We start from the raw sequence: 16,328 nt of genomic DNA, 5'->3' as shown, positions 1-16,328 counted from the left end.
ATGGAGTATTATACTCTTATATGTTAAAATATTATGTATATGTAGTAGTGTATATACTTAAAACACTATTATCAAAGTTACTTTTATCTTTGCTTGTTTCATCAGATCTTTACATTGACTCCTAACATACCTGCTGTGGTTTCTCAGAATTAAGATACATCAACCCGGCATGGTGATACTTGCCTATAATCACAGTACTTTGGAGGCTGGGACAGGAAGATTGCAGGTTTGAGGCCAGTGCACAGTGACTTAGGTAGACTCTGTTTCAAAACCCTGTTGGTGGTATAGCTCAGAGGTATACCATCCCTAGTTTCAATCCCCAGTACCACGTGTGTGTGTGTGTGTGTGTGTGTGTGTGTGTGTGTGTGTGTGTGTATCTCCTTTGGGGTCTACTTGGAATTGGCTATATATAGAAGCAGGCAGCAAATAAGAATGTAAAGAATTTGATTGAAAAGTTAGGAGCCGGGCGTGGTGGCGCACGCTTGTAATCCCTGTGCTTGCGAGGCGGAGACAGGAGGATCCCACAGGTTTGAAGCCAGCCGTGCTGGCTTAAGAGACCCTGTTTCCAAATAAAAAAAAGTATAGAAATAGGTCTGGGAGTGTAGCCCGGAGGTAGAAGGGTTTCCAGGAACCCCAGTACCACCCCCCAAAAAAAAAAATTTAGAATTTTTGTTTCTTTTTCTAGACTTCAGTTGTGATTGGGTATCAGCTTGTTGATATACTTATTTTTAAATTGTCATCAGATCTGTTTTTATATTACTGAAATTGTACATTAACTCGTTGCTTTATTCGGTAAGTACTCGTGTCAGACCCTGGTCTAGTGGCTGGGCATATGACTGTGAATAAGACACACGAGGCGTCTTTACAGAGTAGTCAGAGAGGCCTCTCTAAGGAAGGGACTGTGGAGGAGAGACCCAGCCGAAGAGCGTTTCTACCAGGCAGGGCAGGGGTTGAGACTGAGGGAACAGTAAGAGATTAGACATAACCATCTTGGGAGAGTTGCCTCATTCTTCTTGATTTCAGAATATAATTCATGGCCGTGAAATTTAACTCTAATTCCTGTGTGATTCAGTTGTAGGCATGTTCTTGGAAACAGAACTTCACTACTCATTACTCTCCAGTTGAATTGTTAGGGAACTGAAGTTGCTATCCTTAGGTAGCTTTTAAACTAAAAAGATTTTTGTTGTTATCTTTGTTTTAACTCTCCTTTGTCCTGCAGCTCTGAAATTTTATGAAATTTGCTTCATCATGTATCTGAGCATATAAATAAAAAGTAAAATCATTGATATTTTTATATTGAAGCTTTGAATAGAACCATTTTCCTAATATCCAAGAATACCTTCATAATTGAACAGTATGAGAATGATATTGTCTGCTTCCTCATTAGAGACTGTGTTTCTACATATGCTTGAATGAGGTGAATATAAACAAATTTATACTGTATGTATTTTAAAGAAGAACTATAAGAAGGTATTATGTATCAGGAAGATGAAAAATGGTCACATTGCTAGTAATTTTATTATTTTGATATTCGTTTTGAATCTGGGTTGCTTATGTTTTGATTTATTTGGCAGTTGTTAAAAAGAGATTATATAGAGAAGTTTGAACTTGAAAGCTTTGAAGTTTTCAGATAGTGGTTTCTATTTTAGTTGCTCCTCAAACTTAGGCTTCCAATATAATGTTTTTTCTCCTCTCTTTTGTTTTGAAGTTATTACTTGTGAGTTTGTGAATTGTGCCAGCTTTCTACCTTGTTCTCAGGTTAAGAAGTTTCTGTCTTCTTATCCAGACAGACATACGAAGTTGATAATGTATGATCAAAGTCTTTGGTGCTCACATGTGACTTCCTTTCTTAGTCGTGTATAGTTCATTTTTGCTGCCATTGTTTTTTAGTTTTGATATTCTTAGTTGATACACTTAGTTGTTGAAATTAGGGTCAGTCTACATTAGGATAATCTGCATATCTTTTAAATTCAGCATCAGAGTTCTTTTAGATATAAGACTAAATCAGAATTCATATTTTTCTACATACGGGATTGTTTTTTCTATATGTGTTAGAAGAGTATGTGTTTTGGTAACCTACTGAAATTTGTTACAGAAATAAAAGCCCAAGCAGGGTGTTTTGGTAATAGAAAAATAATAATTTATTGAAATTTTAAAAATAATTTATTGGCCCATTGCAATTATAAATCATAGTGAGATTTGATGTGTTAATAAACATATATACTCTGTGTATTTCCTTTCACATCCCCATGCTACCTACTCCACTTTCCCCATAGAAGTCAATCATACATTCACATATTACCTGTAGGCGGAACTATGGCCACATGTTACTGTGCCTAGCTTCTGGTTAATTTCCCCCACTAACTAACTTGCTGAGGGTCTCAGTTGCCAAGGCTGGCCCGAACCTGTATTTCTCTTCTCAATCTCCCAAGCAGGCCACCATGCATGTCCTTGGTTGAGAGAGAGAGAGAGAGAGAGAGAGAGAGAGAGAGAGAGAGAGAGAGAGAGAGAGAGAAGAGAAGAGAGAGAGAGAGAGAGAGAGTGTGTGTGTGTGTGTGTGTGTGTGTGTGTGTGTGTGTGTTTGGAAACAGAGTCTCACTAAGTTGTTGAGAGCCTCCCTAAGTAGCTGAGGCTGGCTTCAAACCTGTGCTATCCTCTTGTCTCAGCCTCCCATGCACGGGGATTACAAGCGTGCCCCACCACGACTAGCTGGTTAACTTTTAACTTGGACCATGAAGTGTGTTTTATAGTAACGGTTTCAGAGACACAAACGTTTAGAGATAATGGAGTTCCCAAGAGCTTTTCTGAGTTGGGAGCTTTCACCAAAAATGTGTTCTTGGGTTCCTTAAAGTTTAAACAAATTTTGTGTTGCAGGAATCTCATTTCTTTTTAACACATTAATATCAAAATTAGAAGAGAAGAGTATGCACTTTTCCCCAAGCTTAGTTTTGAAAAGAATTGATATTAACATAGAATCAAGTTAAGTATAATTATCCTAGACTTATGGGTTGGAAGTAGAAAGCTTTCTTTGGGGAAAATACTTAGATACTTTTCATGAATTCCTTTTGTAAAAGAGCCATCTACACTAAGGACTTGACATTGCTTTTCAGTATTAAGTAAGAAGAGAGGACAAAAACCTGCCTTTGTTTGCTGGGTGGCAGTAACAGAACCATCCATCGTTCTAGTGGAGATGGAATAAGATGTAATCACAGCTCATTCTCGTTGACAGCCTGTTGGACTTCATTTGGAGAGGTTATAAATTTTGACCTCTATTTGTTCTTTTTCAGTAGTAATTTATTTTATTTTTTGGTACTGGGGATTGAACCCAGGGGCAGACTATCTCCGAGCTACACCCCCAGCCCTATTTTATTTTTACTTCGAAACAAGGTCTCCCTAGGTTGCTGAAGAGTCTCCCTACTTACTGAGTTGTCCTTGAACCTGTGATCCTCTGGTTTCAGCCTCCCAAGGACTGGGATTACGGGCCTGTTCCACACAGGGTTTTATTGATTCTTAATTACCTGTCTTCATTTTAGAGGAAGCTTTTTTTGGTGGTACTGGGGATGGAACCTAGGGGCTTTCTACCTCTGGGCTACACCCCCAGCCCTATTATAATTTATTTGGAAACAGGATTTCACTAAGTTTTTGAGAGTCTCATTAAATAGTTGAGGCTGGCTTTGAACCTTTGCAATTCTCCTGCCTCAGCCTTCCAAGTGCTGGGATTACAAGCGTGCCCCACCACGCCTGGTTGGAGGAAGCATTGGAAGCATTTTATACCTGAAATTGTACAGATTGGAAACCTTTTTTTTAAAGATCTTTACTTAATTCAACAAACAGTAGTAGTTCTTATAGTAAATGTTTTACGGAGAACTCTGCTTCTCACAGGGAGTAAACCAGAATCTGTGTTACAGGTAGAGTAGTACCATCATCAGCTTTTGCTTTCAGGAGGATCTAGCATCTCAGGCTTCCAACCAGGCTGTATTCTTTTTCCTTTCCTTCTTCCCTCCCTTTCTAGCCTAGTACTATCACTGAGCTACATCCTTAGCCCATTTTATTTTTATTTTGAAACAGGATCTCACTGAGTTGCCAAGGCTTTCTTTAAACAGGTGAGCCTTCTGCCTCAGTCTTCCAGGTAGCTGGATTAACAGGCGTGTGCTGCCTTTCCTAACCAGGTTATATTCTTAAAAGCAAGAACACAATAATTTCCTCACTACCACTGTTTTATAAAGCTTCCTTCATTCTCACTTGGTTGTTGGCTATTACTCATTTCTGCTTGCAGTTTCAGGAAGGTATTACAGTAGTAGTAATGTTCTGTAGTTGAATCTAGAGCTCAGACCAGCAAAGAGAGAGATAATTGTGGATGAATTTCTTCCATTTCTTTCCTTGCCTTCCTTTCTGTCTTCCTTTACCAAGTATTTGTTGAGTAACCCCTCTGTGTCATGCATGGTGCTAGTTTTGGGGCATCAGAGATGAATAAAACCCTATGTGTTCTCATGGGCTTGACCTATGGTCTAGTATGAGAGAAACACCTTAGCAATGATTGGAATATGAAATTGTGACTGTGCCAAGTATTGAGATACATTGTGCTGTGAGAACCTAAAATTGGGGGGATATGTTGCAGGACTTAATTGAGGAGCTAATACTTTGAAGAAAGACCTGAAGTGTGAGATAGGAGTTAAACTGATGAAGAAGGCAGGAAATCACATTTTAGAAACAGGAAATAAAAATAAGATTAAAAGCCCTGCAATGAGAAGAACATGGGGAATAGAAGTATTTGAAAGACGACTTCTGGGCTGTTGTGTAGATTTTGAGCATGCCTATAGGAAAGTTTGTTCCTAGAGCTGGATGCAGCCTCCCTGTTCAAAAGCCAGCCATTTTTCATATGTTGTATTGAGCATATTTCAGAAGTCATTCATTGTGTCAATATAAATATGGCCCCAGATAGGTTTTATTGTGTTTTTATACTTAAAAATTACTTATCTACAATTAAATGTTTAAGTCAGAGTTTGTCATATAATCTAGATTTGCAACTTATTTTACGAAGCTATCTGGCATGATTGGGTGTGGGTCTCTACTCTTTTGCACATGGCAACAGCCTTATCCACATGGCTACTGTATGCGTGCGTGCATGCGTGCATGTGCGTGTGTGTGTGTGTGTGTGTGTGTGTGTTTGTGTGCGCATGCGCGTGTGCTTCTGGAAGTTGAACCCAGGTTTATTGAACTACTGAGTTGTACTCCAATCCTTTTTTATTTATTTTCAATTAGGGTCTCCCCAAAGGTGCCTTGTACTGGCCTCAAACCTGTATGTGCACACCAGCTAGTGTGACTCTTTTTTTCTTTTTTCTGGTACTGGGGATTGACTCAGGGGCATTCTAACACTGAGCTACAATCCCCAGTCCTATTTTATTTTTTTTATTTCGAAACAGGGTCTCGCTAAGTCGCAGAGGGCCTCACTAAGTTGCCGAGGCTAGCTGCGAACCTGTGGTCTTCTTGTTGTAGCCTCCCATATACTGGGATTACAAGTGTGTGGAGCTACCCCCGATTGTGGCTACTTTCTTGATAAAAGTTTTCTCTAGATTGTCAGAGGCCTCATCAATATTTTATCTAGATTAATTTAAATTTAAATTAAAATTTAATTTTTATTTGTGTCCCCTTCATATACCCTGTTGGTTTTTCAGTTTGAAATCCTTGCTCTAAGTACAGGCAGTGCTAGGTTGGTAAAGAGAAGTTAATTAATCAGTTGGAAGCACTACAAATGTAAGGCTTTGAAGTCAGTCCTAGTTTTTAATCCAAGTTTTGCCATTCATTCTGTTATTTTATAAGAAAGATAATAGAATTTACATCATAGTGTTAAAGATTAAAGGAGAAACTCTATGTAAAATGCATAGTACAAAGAAGACTCAACAAATGATGGCTTTTATTATGAATTTATGATTCCCTGTTTAACCTCAATTTAGTTTTTGTAAATGTTGGCTACATTGATGTATTTAATACTACTTTTTAATAATATGCTTTTCAATCAAGATATAAAGAGTGTATAAATATTAAGACACTCCTTTTCCTCTCAAGTAATTTGAGTATTTTTGCTATGGCTTTTTATATATGTTTGTAGAAGAGATCTTTCACCTTTGAGAAAAAGATAGCTGCAAACAAGTTTTTATGAAAAGTGATAGCTAGCTGGGTTAGACTTTTCCATCCACTTGTATATAGAAAGAAATAGAATATTTAGATTTCGGTTGTTTGTTTTGACATAAATATTATATATTTAGGATTTTAATATGTAGGATATGACTTTTGTTTCTATTAACTTATTTTTCTTTATTTTTTTATGTTTCTGGGAATTGATCCCAGAGCCATTCTTTTTCTGAACTATACCTCCAGACTGATTTTACTTCTTATTTGGAAACAGGGTCTTACTAGGTTGCTGAGAGACCTACTAAACTGAGGCTGTCCTTGATCCTACAGTCCTCCAGGCTCAGCCTGCCAAGTACTAGATTACAAGTGTGCACCACCATTCCCGGCTAGGACATTACTTTTTTTTTTTTTTTTTTTTTGCAGTACCTGGGATAGAGCCCAGAGGCATCCTACCTCCAAGCTACACCCCCAGCCCTATTTTTTAGTCTTTATTTTGAAACGGGTCTCACTAAATTGCAGAGGGTCTCACTAAATAGCTGAGGTTGGCTGTGAACCTGCAATCTTCGGTCTCTGTCTCTCAAGTACTGGGATTACAAGCATGTACCACCACGCCCGGCTAGGACATTACTTTTATAACGCAGGATTTCCTATATGTTTTATATTAGAGTGGTGTATCACCCTGCTTTAGAGTGTTACACTTGAAATAATTTTTAAAATGATTATTTTGATATCTTGGGGAACAGAGTGGTTTTATCCTAATTTAGTCCTAGCAGTATAATGTTTACCTCCTAAACAAGATATAAGACATTTAGTTGCATATGAATGTATTAGTGTGTGTGTGTGTGGTGTACAAAATATAAAAATTAAATATTATACATAGCCAAAATATATCTCCTAAGCTTTCGAATGTTGTCTTTAAATTATTTCCTTTTACATTAAGTCATATTTCAATATTTTGTGTACCATATAAAATTAGACCTGCATTTTCATAGTGTTTTTCTATGAAACCATAACTAAATTGAATAGATAACATTTTTTCTCTGTGCTTACGAGACATCCCTTGCATAGTAATTGTCCCAGCAGTAGTTTCTCAAGTTTAATAAGACTGGTTATAGACGTGGGCCATGTCTTTAATTATTTCCTTATTTTTTGGATGATTTGAACCCATGGACATTCTACTTTCAAGCTACACCCTCAACCCTATTCATTTGTTTTTTTTAATTTTGAAACCGGTTGTCCCTTAAATTGCTGAGGGTCTTGCTAAGTGGGTGAGGCTGACCTCTGACATGCTGTCCTCCTGATTGAGTGCTCCTAATACTGAGATCACAGGTGTACACCACAGTGCTCAGATAGCCATACCTTAATATAAAGGAGATAAAAGGGAGAACGGTGTTATGATATGTTGGCCTATTTGTCACATCAAATTAGACATTAGTTTATTTGAAAAGTGATATAATTTCCATAGGTATATTTTTGAGGTTTAAGTGTGTACGGGTATTGTCCTTCTTGATACTCTTTGATTATAGCATGACATTGTTTGTCATTATTGTGTAAGTTTTTAAAGTATATAACAATATTTTGTAATCTTTTATACTGAGTAATACAGAAAGCACTTTTTAGTTGGCTAGTAGTAAAACATGTATTTAGATGATGGGTATTAATCTTATTGCACTGATACCTTCTTTGTGATAAGAGATTGTTAGAATCTGATTTAACCAATATTTATCAGGATAGTCAGCATTTCAGTGTTAATACACTGCAAAGGGAATCAATTATATGAAGAAAACACTTGAATAGGTACCAGGAAATTTTAGTACATGTAAACTGAAGGTATTTTTATAATGTATTCAGTTTATATATTTTACTAACATTTATTGCAAACCCATTGCATACTGGATGATATTTTTGGTATAAACCCATATAATCAAATTTCAGTAAATTAGTTTTTCATCTTAAGTGTAATTATTGTTTGGCATCTGTAGCATAACCTTTAAATCTTCCAATGATGAATCTTAGCCACAAAATTCTTGAGAGAATGTTATTTTTTTGACACATATGTCAGGAGTAATCTGAAAAATTATTGTAGATTTTTTTTTTTTTGGTGGTACTGGGGTTCCTGGAAACTCTTCTACCTCCAGGCTACACTCCCAGATTTATTTTATATTTTTATTTGGAAACAGGGTCTCTAAAGCCAGAGACCTGGCTTCAAACCTACGCAATCCTCCTGTCTCCGCCTCTCAAGCGCGGGGATTACAAGCATGCGCCACCACACCCGGCCTGTTGTAGAATTCTTTAATAATAAATTTCACATTGCGTTGTCTCAGGGTGTTTTAATATTGATCATCATAAAATAGAAGACGCTAGAAACTATTTGGAAATAGGATGGAATTTTGTTAATAACATGATAAAATTTATACTCTGAAATTTTAGTCTGATTTTCTGTCTTTTTTTGTGTATATGTGGGTCTGGGGATCCTGGAATCCCAGGGGTATTCAACCTCCGAGCTACACCTCCTGCCCCCCCCCCTTTTTTTTTGTGGTACTGGGGTTCTTGGAAACCCTTCTACCTCCAGGCTACATTTTCAGACCTATTTTTTTATTTTTATTTGGAAACAGGGTCTCTTAAGCCAGCAAGGCTGGCTTCAAAGATCCTCCTGTCTCTGCCTCCCAAGTGCGGGGGGGGGGGGGGGGGAGGATTATAAGCGTGCTCCACTACCACTATGCCTGGTTTAATTCTTTATTTTGAAACAGTGTCTTACTGAGTTGCAAAGGGCCTCAGTAAATAGCTGACACTTTGCAAACTGCAATCCTCTTATCTCAGTCTCCCAAATGTTATATATTAATTATTTTGTGCACTAATGTTATTATTATATATGACTTTAAGAATTGCAAAAAGCAAATTTTAGTTATTTTTTGGACATACCTCTATAGAAGTTTTAATTCCATTTTCTATTTTTCATCAGTACAACTTTAATCCATTCAATTTTAACAAAACTAATATTGGTATTAAACATATTTTATCACTTAAATTCTGACTCCTTGCTGTATGTTTAGACTAACCACGACTATTCTTTCACATAGACATATTTTTCTCTTCTGTATTTACCTTTATTATTTGAATAATAGAGATTAATTTTTAGTATTTCCTTTAATTTTCTGATAGATAATTTGAAACATTCATATGAAAAAACATTATATGACATGCTTTATGTGATTAGATAAATCTTTGATACTTTGTTCATTGAGCTTTGTTTGCTCTATCATTTTATAGGCCTTCATAAATTAATTTAAATATTCAGTTAGTTTTGTTTCTATATTATTCCTGCATTTTAATTATTATTTTCCTATTTGTCTTATTATTCATTGGATTGTCTAGTTAGCTCATTACCTCCCTTTCCCCTACCCCAGCCTGCCAAGCCTGACTTGATCTTTAATTCTGAGTTTTGGTTTCTTTTCCAGGTCTTTTTCTTGATGGATGTTTCTTTTAGTGTTGTTCTTCTTGTCTATCCTGCTTCTCATGTTCCTCTGTGAGTGACTGTTGCCAAGTTTATTTTAAATACTTGTTTTTAAGCAATTTATTTGCTTCTAGTCTGAACAGATCTTACTTTTTAGAAACTTAAGTTCTTATTTGAAATTTTAGAAGTGTTTTGTTGTAAATAAGTTGAAGACATACTCATTTAAATGCTCAAAAATGGCCACTGTTAAAGATCTCATTTTCTAAATAACAAGTCATGCCATGAAACTTAATAATTCTTACTGTTGAACTTATATTTTGTTGTTTTTGAAAAATCTTATTTAAATGAAAATTTTTGCAATAGTATAAGCTCAAATATAGATATATTTTGAAATCCAGTCAGTTTAATATTTTAAAATTAGAATTGATTCAGTCTTATTATCATCTATAAACAGTTAATTCCAGGCACTATTGATCTTGTAATTGTTTACCTCCTCAAATTTGGTGTTGAGAGAGATGCTTTAGTTTTCCTGAAGTGTCTTTTTTTTATGTTTATCATACATTTTTTGTCATAGATTTCTAGAATTCAATTTGTAATATATTTTAAATATGCCCAATTTAAAAACTGAAATTAAGCTTCTCTTTGTTCAGAAGTTACTAAATTTTAACTTCTACTATGTAAATGTCTTCTAATTTTTATATAACAAGTCCCCTAGTTTTAGCTTCTGATCATATTTCAGCAATTTATCTTAAAATGTCATACAAGATATATTGTCCTTCCAAATTGCTGAATTTAAAATAGGTAGAGTAACAATCATTCTGATAGTAAAATTGTAGGAATAACTCATCAAGAATTTTGGGGTAAGCCATGTACACTTGTAATCCCAGCATTTGGGAGGCTGAGACAGGAGGATAATGGTTTGCAGATAGCCTCAACTCCTTAGTGAGGCCCTTTGCAACTCAGTGAGACCCTTTTTCAAAATAAAGAACAAGAAATAGGGCTAGTGATATAGCTTGGAGGTAGAATGCCCCTGGGTTTCCATCCCCAGAACATTAAAAAAAAAAAAAAAAAAAAGAGCTTTGGTGTATGTTATGCTTTTTTTTTCCCCCTTAAACAAGTAACAAGGAAAGTCTTAACTGTTTAAATAAATTGATATTGGGAAACATTTTGTTTCTTTTTTGTGTATAAATAATAGCTATAATCTAATACCTTCTAATAAACTGGTAGATGTTAATTTTCAGGAAAACCTGTGATATAAATTTGAATTATTTCTTACTAGTGGTATCTTTTGAAAATTTTCTATAATTTTTGAAGTTTTAAGCAACAGCAGAAAGATCACTTTCAGATTTTACAAAAATATGATTCAGCATATCATACTGCTAGTAGTATTACATTTTCATTTTATATTGGAACACTTTTGTAGATCACTGAAAACTTACCAGTCCATGGTCGATATCTAGTTCTGAGTATCTGAATGATTCCATTAGCATCTTTGTTTTGTAACCAAATCAAAGGATAAATGACTGCTGGGGATACACAGCAGCCTAGAAGGTTATGCCACCTCGGGAAGATAAGCTGCCCAGATCCCAAGTCCCTCATCGGGGGTGTGACTTTAGTAATCTGTCATGGCCCAGAGAAAGGCTGAGAAACTGGGTGATGTTGATCTATTGTGATAAATGATTTAATCAAGCTTACAAGAATAGAATGTGAAGTAAAAAGCTGATTTATTAATTTACAGTAAGAAATGTAATTGCCAAGGACATAGGATCATCAAATCCTCTGTCTAGCACATGCAAGTTCTCTTTGTAAAAAAGTTAACACTGAAAATCAAGCAGTGTGAGGATATAATAAGTTTTTTTTTTTTTAATTTTGGTGGTACTGGGGGTGGAACCCAGGGGCTTTTCTACCTCCAGGCTATACTCCCAGACTTATTTTATATATTTTTTTGGAAACAGGGTCTCACTAAGTTGCTGAGAGCCTCACTAAGTAGCTGAGGCTGGCTTTGAACCTGTGCCATCCTCTTGTCTCAGCCTCTCCAGCGCGGGGATTACAAGCATGTGCCACCACGCCTGGCTAGGATATAATAAATTAAATCCTTCAATTGTCTACTGGTATTGGACAGTCTCATCTTTGCACTCTCCTTTAAGAAAGACTTGTGACAAGTGCATGGTGCCTTTTCCTTGGGCACTACTTGGATAGGCTCCTTTTCATTGTTTGCCACTGTGACGCATGTTTCTTTTTGTCATGTCTGACTAATCCCTCTCCACATATATATGATGTATTTCTTTAGATATGGAGATGGCTGATTCAGTTTTAGAACTAACATTTCATTCTATTTGGTTTGTTAAAACACATTTCTGAGGGAACTAGGTCTTTTGAATTTAAAATTTGTTATGTAGATATCCAAAGGATCTGATTTGTCACTAGAGAGGGTAGGAATGGTAGAATGTCTTTTGCTTCAGTTCTGAGCTGTAGGGCTAGGATAAGTCCCATTTAATTTTGTTGATTTGGAAGATGAGAGAAAAGATTTCTTACTGTATTCTGGAAATGGCTTATTTGTACCCTTCACGTATTACAGGTTAATAATTAAGTTGATGCAGGCAGTTAAGTCCTGGCCTCCCAGTTGTTTCAGTAATTTCAATGCTACAAAAACAACACAATTGGTTGCATTTATAAAAATACCTAAAATTTGAAAATCTGAGTGAGTATAAAACCAAATATAAATTATAAGTATAGTTAATAATATTACTACTATTATACTTATGACTAAGCAGTATGTAATCATTCTCCGCTGGCTTGAACATTTTACATAGCTTCAGGATGGCAGCATGAACAGACTCTCTTGGAGTTGGATGTGGTGGTGCATGATTGCAATCCCAGTACTTGGGAGGCTGTCATAGGAGGATTACAGGTTCTAAGACAGCCTCAGCAGATAGTGAGACTCTCAACAAGCTAGCAAGACTGTTACAAAAGAAAAATTAAAAAAGGCTGAGGGTATAGCTTGGAGGTAGAATGCCCTTGGACTCGATTCCCAGTATCACATATACACAAAAATTAAAAATAAAAAACAAATTATAGCCGGGCGTGGTGGCTCACGCTTGTAATCCCCGTGCTTGGGAGGCAGAGACAGGAGGATCGCGCGGGTTTGTAGCCAGGCTCGCTAGCTTAGGAGACCCTGTTTCCAAATAAAAATATAAAAAAATAGGTCTGGGAGTGTAGCTCGGAGGTAGAAGGGTTTCCAGAAACCCCAGTACCACCAAAATAAATAAATAAATAAATAAATAAATAATAAATAAATAAATAAATAACATTTGGACATTTATTTGGAAAATGTGAAGAGGTACATAGTATAATTGCAAAATATTATGGGTTTCTTTATAAGAATAATTGGTAAGTATGGAAAGTACTTGTTCATGTTTTATTAAATTGGTTGTATTTTATGTCTGAAATTCAGTGAAATTACCAGAACTGTTTTCAGTTGATAGAAAAGAATTGCCGGATGTAGTGGCGCACGCTTGTAATCCCATTACTTGAAAGGCTGAGACAGGTGGATCGCAGGTTTGCAGCCAGCCTCAGCTACTTAGTGAGGCCCTCTGCAACTTAGTAAGACCCTATTTATTTCAAGATAAAGAATAAAAAAAGACTGGGCATGGTGAAGCATGCTTGTAATCCCAGTGCTTGGGAGGCTGAGACAGGAGGATTGCACAGGTTTCGAAGCCAGTCTCAGCTACTTAGTGAGGCTCTCAGCAACTTAGTGAGACCCTGTTTTCCAAATAAAGTATAAAATAGATCTGGGAGTGTAGCCCAGAGGTAGAAAAGCCCCTGGGTTCTATCCCCAGTACCACACACACACAAAAAAAATAATAATAAAATAAAATAAAATAAATAAATATAAAAATAAAAATAGGGCTGGATTTGAAGGTTGAGGTTGAGGGTAGAATGCCCCTGGTTTCCATCCTCTCAATACTAAAAAAAATCTCTTCTTTCTCTCTCTTTGTCCTTCTCTTATTACATATACTTCTCTCCTCCTTCATATGCCTAAAGGATTTTATTAAAAATGTGGTCGAGGTCTCCTTATATTTAAACATAATAACATTTGTAGTTGGACCACCATGAAAAATGTACAGTGTTTATTTGGGCTCTTATTTATTTATATAGTATTGATTTTTGGTGTGTGCCTATAAAAATAAGAAAGTCATCTTTTACCACAGTACGTATAAAGTATATCTTTTACTACATGCAAACTCTGTTTTGCCTTGTAATTTTAGGTTGATTTAATTAAGAAACACTTGTCAAGTCTATAACAGAAGCCGATTTTCAAAAACCAATGTTTATCTAAGCTGAGCTCTCAGAAACTTTAGCATGACATTGTTTTTAATGAAAATACAGATTTGAGGAGTCAGGCAAAAGCAAAATACTGAGGATTTTTATATTTTAAGTGTGATTTCACTATTGTTTGACTTTTTAGTGTGCAATGTATGTATGTATGTATGTATGTATGTATGTATGTATGTGTCTAGGGATGGAACCTAGGGGTGTTTGACCTCCAAGCCACACCCCCCTGCCCTATTTTTATGCTTTATTTTGAAACAAGGTTTCACTGAGTTGCAGAGGGCCTCACTAAGTAGCTGAGGCTATTCAGGATATCCTCCCCTCTCAGCCTCCTGAATGCTGGGATTACAAGTGTGCACCACCACACCCGGCTGCACTTAATTTAAAAAGGTGCTTTTTCTTTGTGATTTGTAGTATGCCAACCAGCAGTGTTGACCTGAGAGTACCATATGAGGTTTTTGTGGCAAATACTTCTCTCTGCACAGTATAGACAAGAGATAAATGACTTAATGTGACTGCATTGAAATAAAACTTTATGGATATTGAAATTTGAATTTTATATAGTTTTTGCATGTCATAGAATTATATTTTATTCTTTTGACCCCACCCCTCCAGCCATTTAAAAGTATAAATACATTCTTGCCCATGGGTTATACAAAAACAAGTAGTGTCCAGGATTTCAGCTTTTGTTTGCCAACTCTTAATTTTTATCAGCTGATTCTTTTTTTTTTTTTAATACATGAGCTCTTCATGGGACATCCTACATTTATTTTATATTTTATTTGTATATATATATATATATATATATTTATTTTATTTATTTTTTTTGCGGGTTTGGGGATGGAACCCAGGGGCATTCGACTTCCGAGCTACACCCCCTGCCCTATTTTTTATTCTTTATTTTGAAACCAGGTCTCACTGAGTTGCAGAAAGCCTCACTAAGTAGCTGAGGCTGTCCGTGAACCATGATCCTCCAGGTCTCAGCCTCCCGAATGCTGGGATTACAAGCATGCGCCACCACGCCCGGCTTATATATATATTTTTTTATTGTTGCATTGTAGTCATACATCACAATGGAATACAAGACTTGTGAGAATATCCAAGCACACAGCATCCAGTTAGCCTTTATCCAATCCTCATCCCATCCCCTCCCCCTCCCTCAGTCCCATGCTTGATTGGTGATTAACTTTGATACATTTGTTTACTTACATCATGAGTTTTAAAGAGATTCCATCCTCCCCCATCCCATCCCCTCTGATTGGTCACCTTAATTGCTCCTCTACAGGGCCCTTTCTTCAACTAGATCTCCTCCTATTGCCTATTTCTTCCTACTTTGCATATTAGGGAAAGCATCTGGTTTTTTATTTTTTGTGATATTTCTCTGTGTATGTCGCATTACAAGTTCCGACCCTACTTTTGATGGCCCCGGCATCAGCTGATTCTAAAGGGCAGTTGCATAAATGACTTTTCTTCTTTTTCTTCTTCGTCTTCTGCTCTCTTCTTCATTCTTTTTTTTTCTTTCATCTTCTTCGAGGTACTGGGAACTGAACCCTCCCTCCGAGCTCCACCTCCATTCCTATTTTTTATTTTGAAACAGGGTCTATGTTGTAGAGGGCCTCACTAAGTAGCTGAGGTTGTCTGAGAACCCAGGTCCTCTTGTCTTAACTCCCAAGTACTGGGATTACAAGTGTGCTTCACCACACCCGGCTCTTTTGCCTGTCTTCTGTAGTTAAAAGTTATTGTTGTATTCATTTTAGGAGATGATAAGAATATTGAGTCAAAATTGATAATGCTAGATTTGGATTTTATACTAAAAGTAGGAAATTATAAGATTTATCTTAGTGTGGAAGAAATATAAACTTTATGAAGAAATCTCTTGTAATCAAGTTTTTATTGCTTAATGCCAAATAGAATTGATTTATTATTTAACAAATTTAATTAATGAAAGATTGGATAGCTTTTTGCTGAGAGACTCTCCTGATTAGTGTCAACAGATGATATTTGGGGAACAAAGTAAATGAGTTTCTTTTTTTTCCCTTTGGTCAGCCAGGCAGAGAAAAGACTGAAATGCAAAGAACAAAAAGAAAAAAACGGCGAGAGAGGCTGTGTTGAATTAGATCACAAATTAGGAGAGCAGGCTAGTGTAAACAGGCATGGGGAAGAGGAGGTAATGAGGAAATCTGCCTTCCTACAGGTTATAGAGCCTGTTAGTGTTTGTACCTTAAGTATCCTAGGACTGGGGAGATCTGCAGCTCATTCTAATTACACAAATGGAATGGACTTCTTTTCAGTTACAGTTATTTTTTGACGACCTGAAAACTGTCTTGTTTGGTCTGGTTGCCTAAGTACAGCATTCCCTTGCTTCCCACCCCAGTGTTCAGTTTTCTATAAGCTGTGAAAACTACAGTGA

The 16,328-nt window shown here is 36.3% G+C and overlaps 1 protein-coding gene across 1 annotated transcript in view; it reads left to right on the top strand.

The window, feature by feature from the left end:
* CDC73 (cell division cycle 73) overlaps positions 1–16,328 on the top strand; it is a gene marked incomplete at its 3' end in the record, with an annotated part of 141,014 nt that overhangs the window by 47,740 nt on the left and 76,946 nt on the right. The window lies entirely within an intron of this gene.

Source organism: Muscardinus avellanarius (assembly GCF_963383645.1).
Source record: "Muscardinus avellanarius genome assembly, chromosome: 7".
Lineage (NCBI taxonomy): Eukaryota > Metazoa > Chordata > Mammalia > Rodentia > Gliridae > Muscardinus > Muscardinus avellanarius.
The sequence above is the reverse complement of the archived record's forward strand: the minus strand, read 5'-3'. Positions and strand labels throughout refer to the sequence as shown.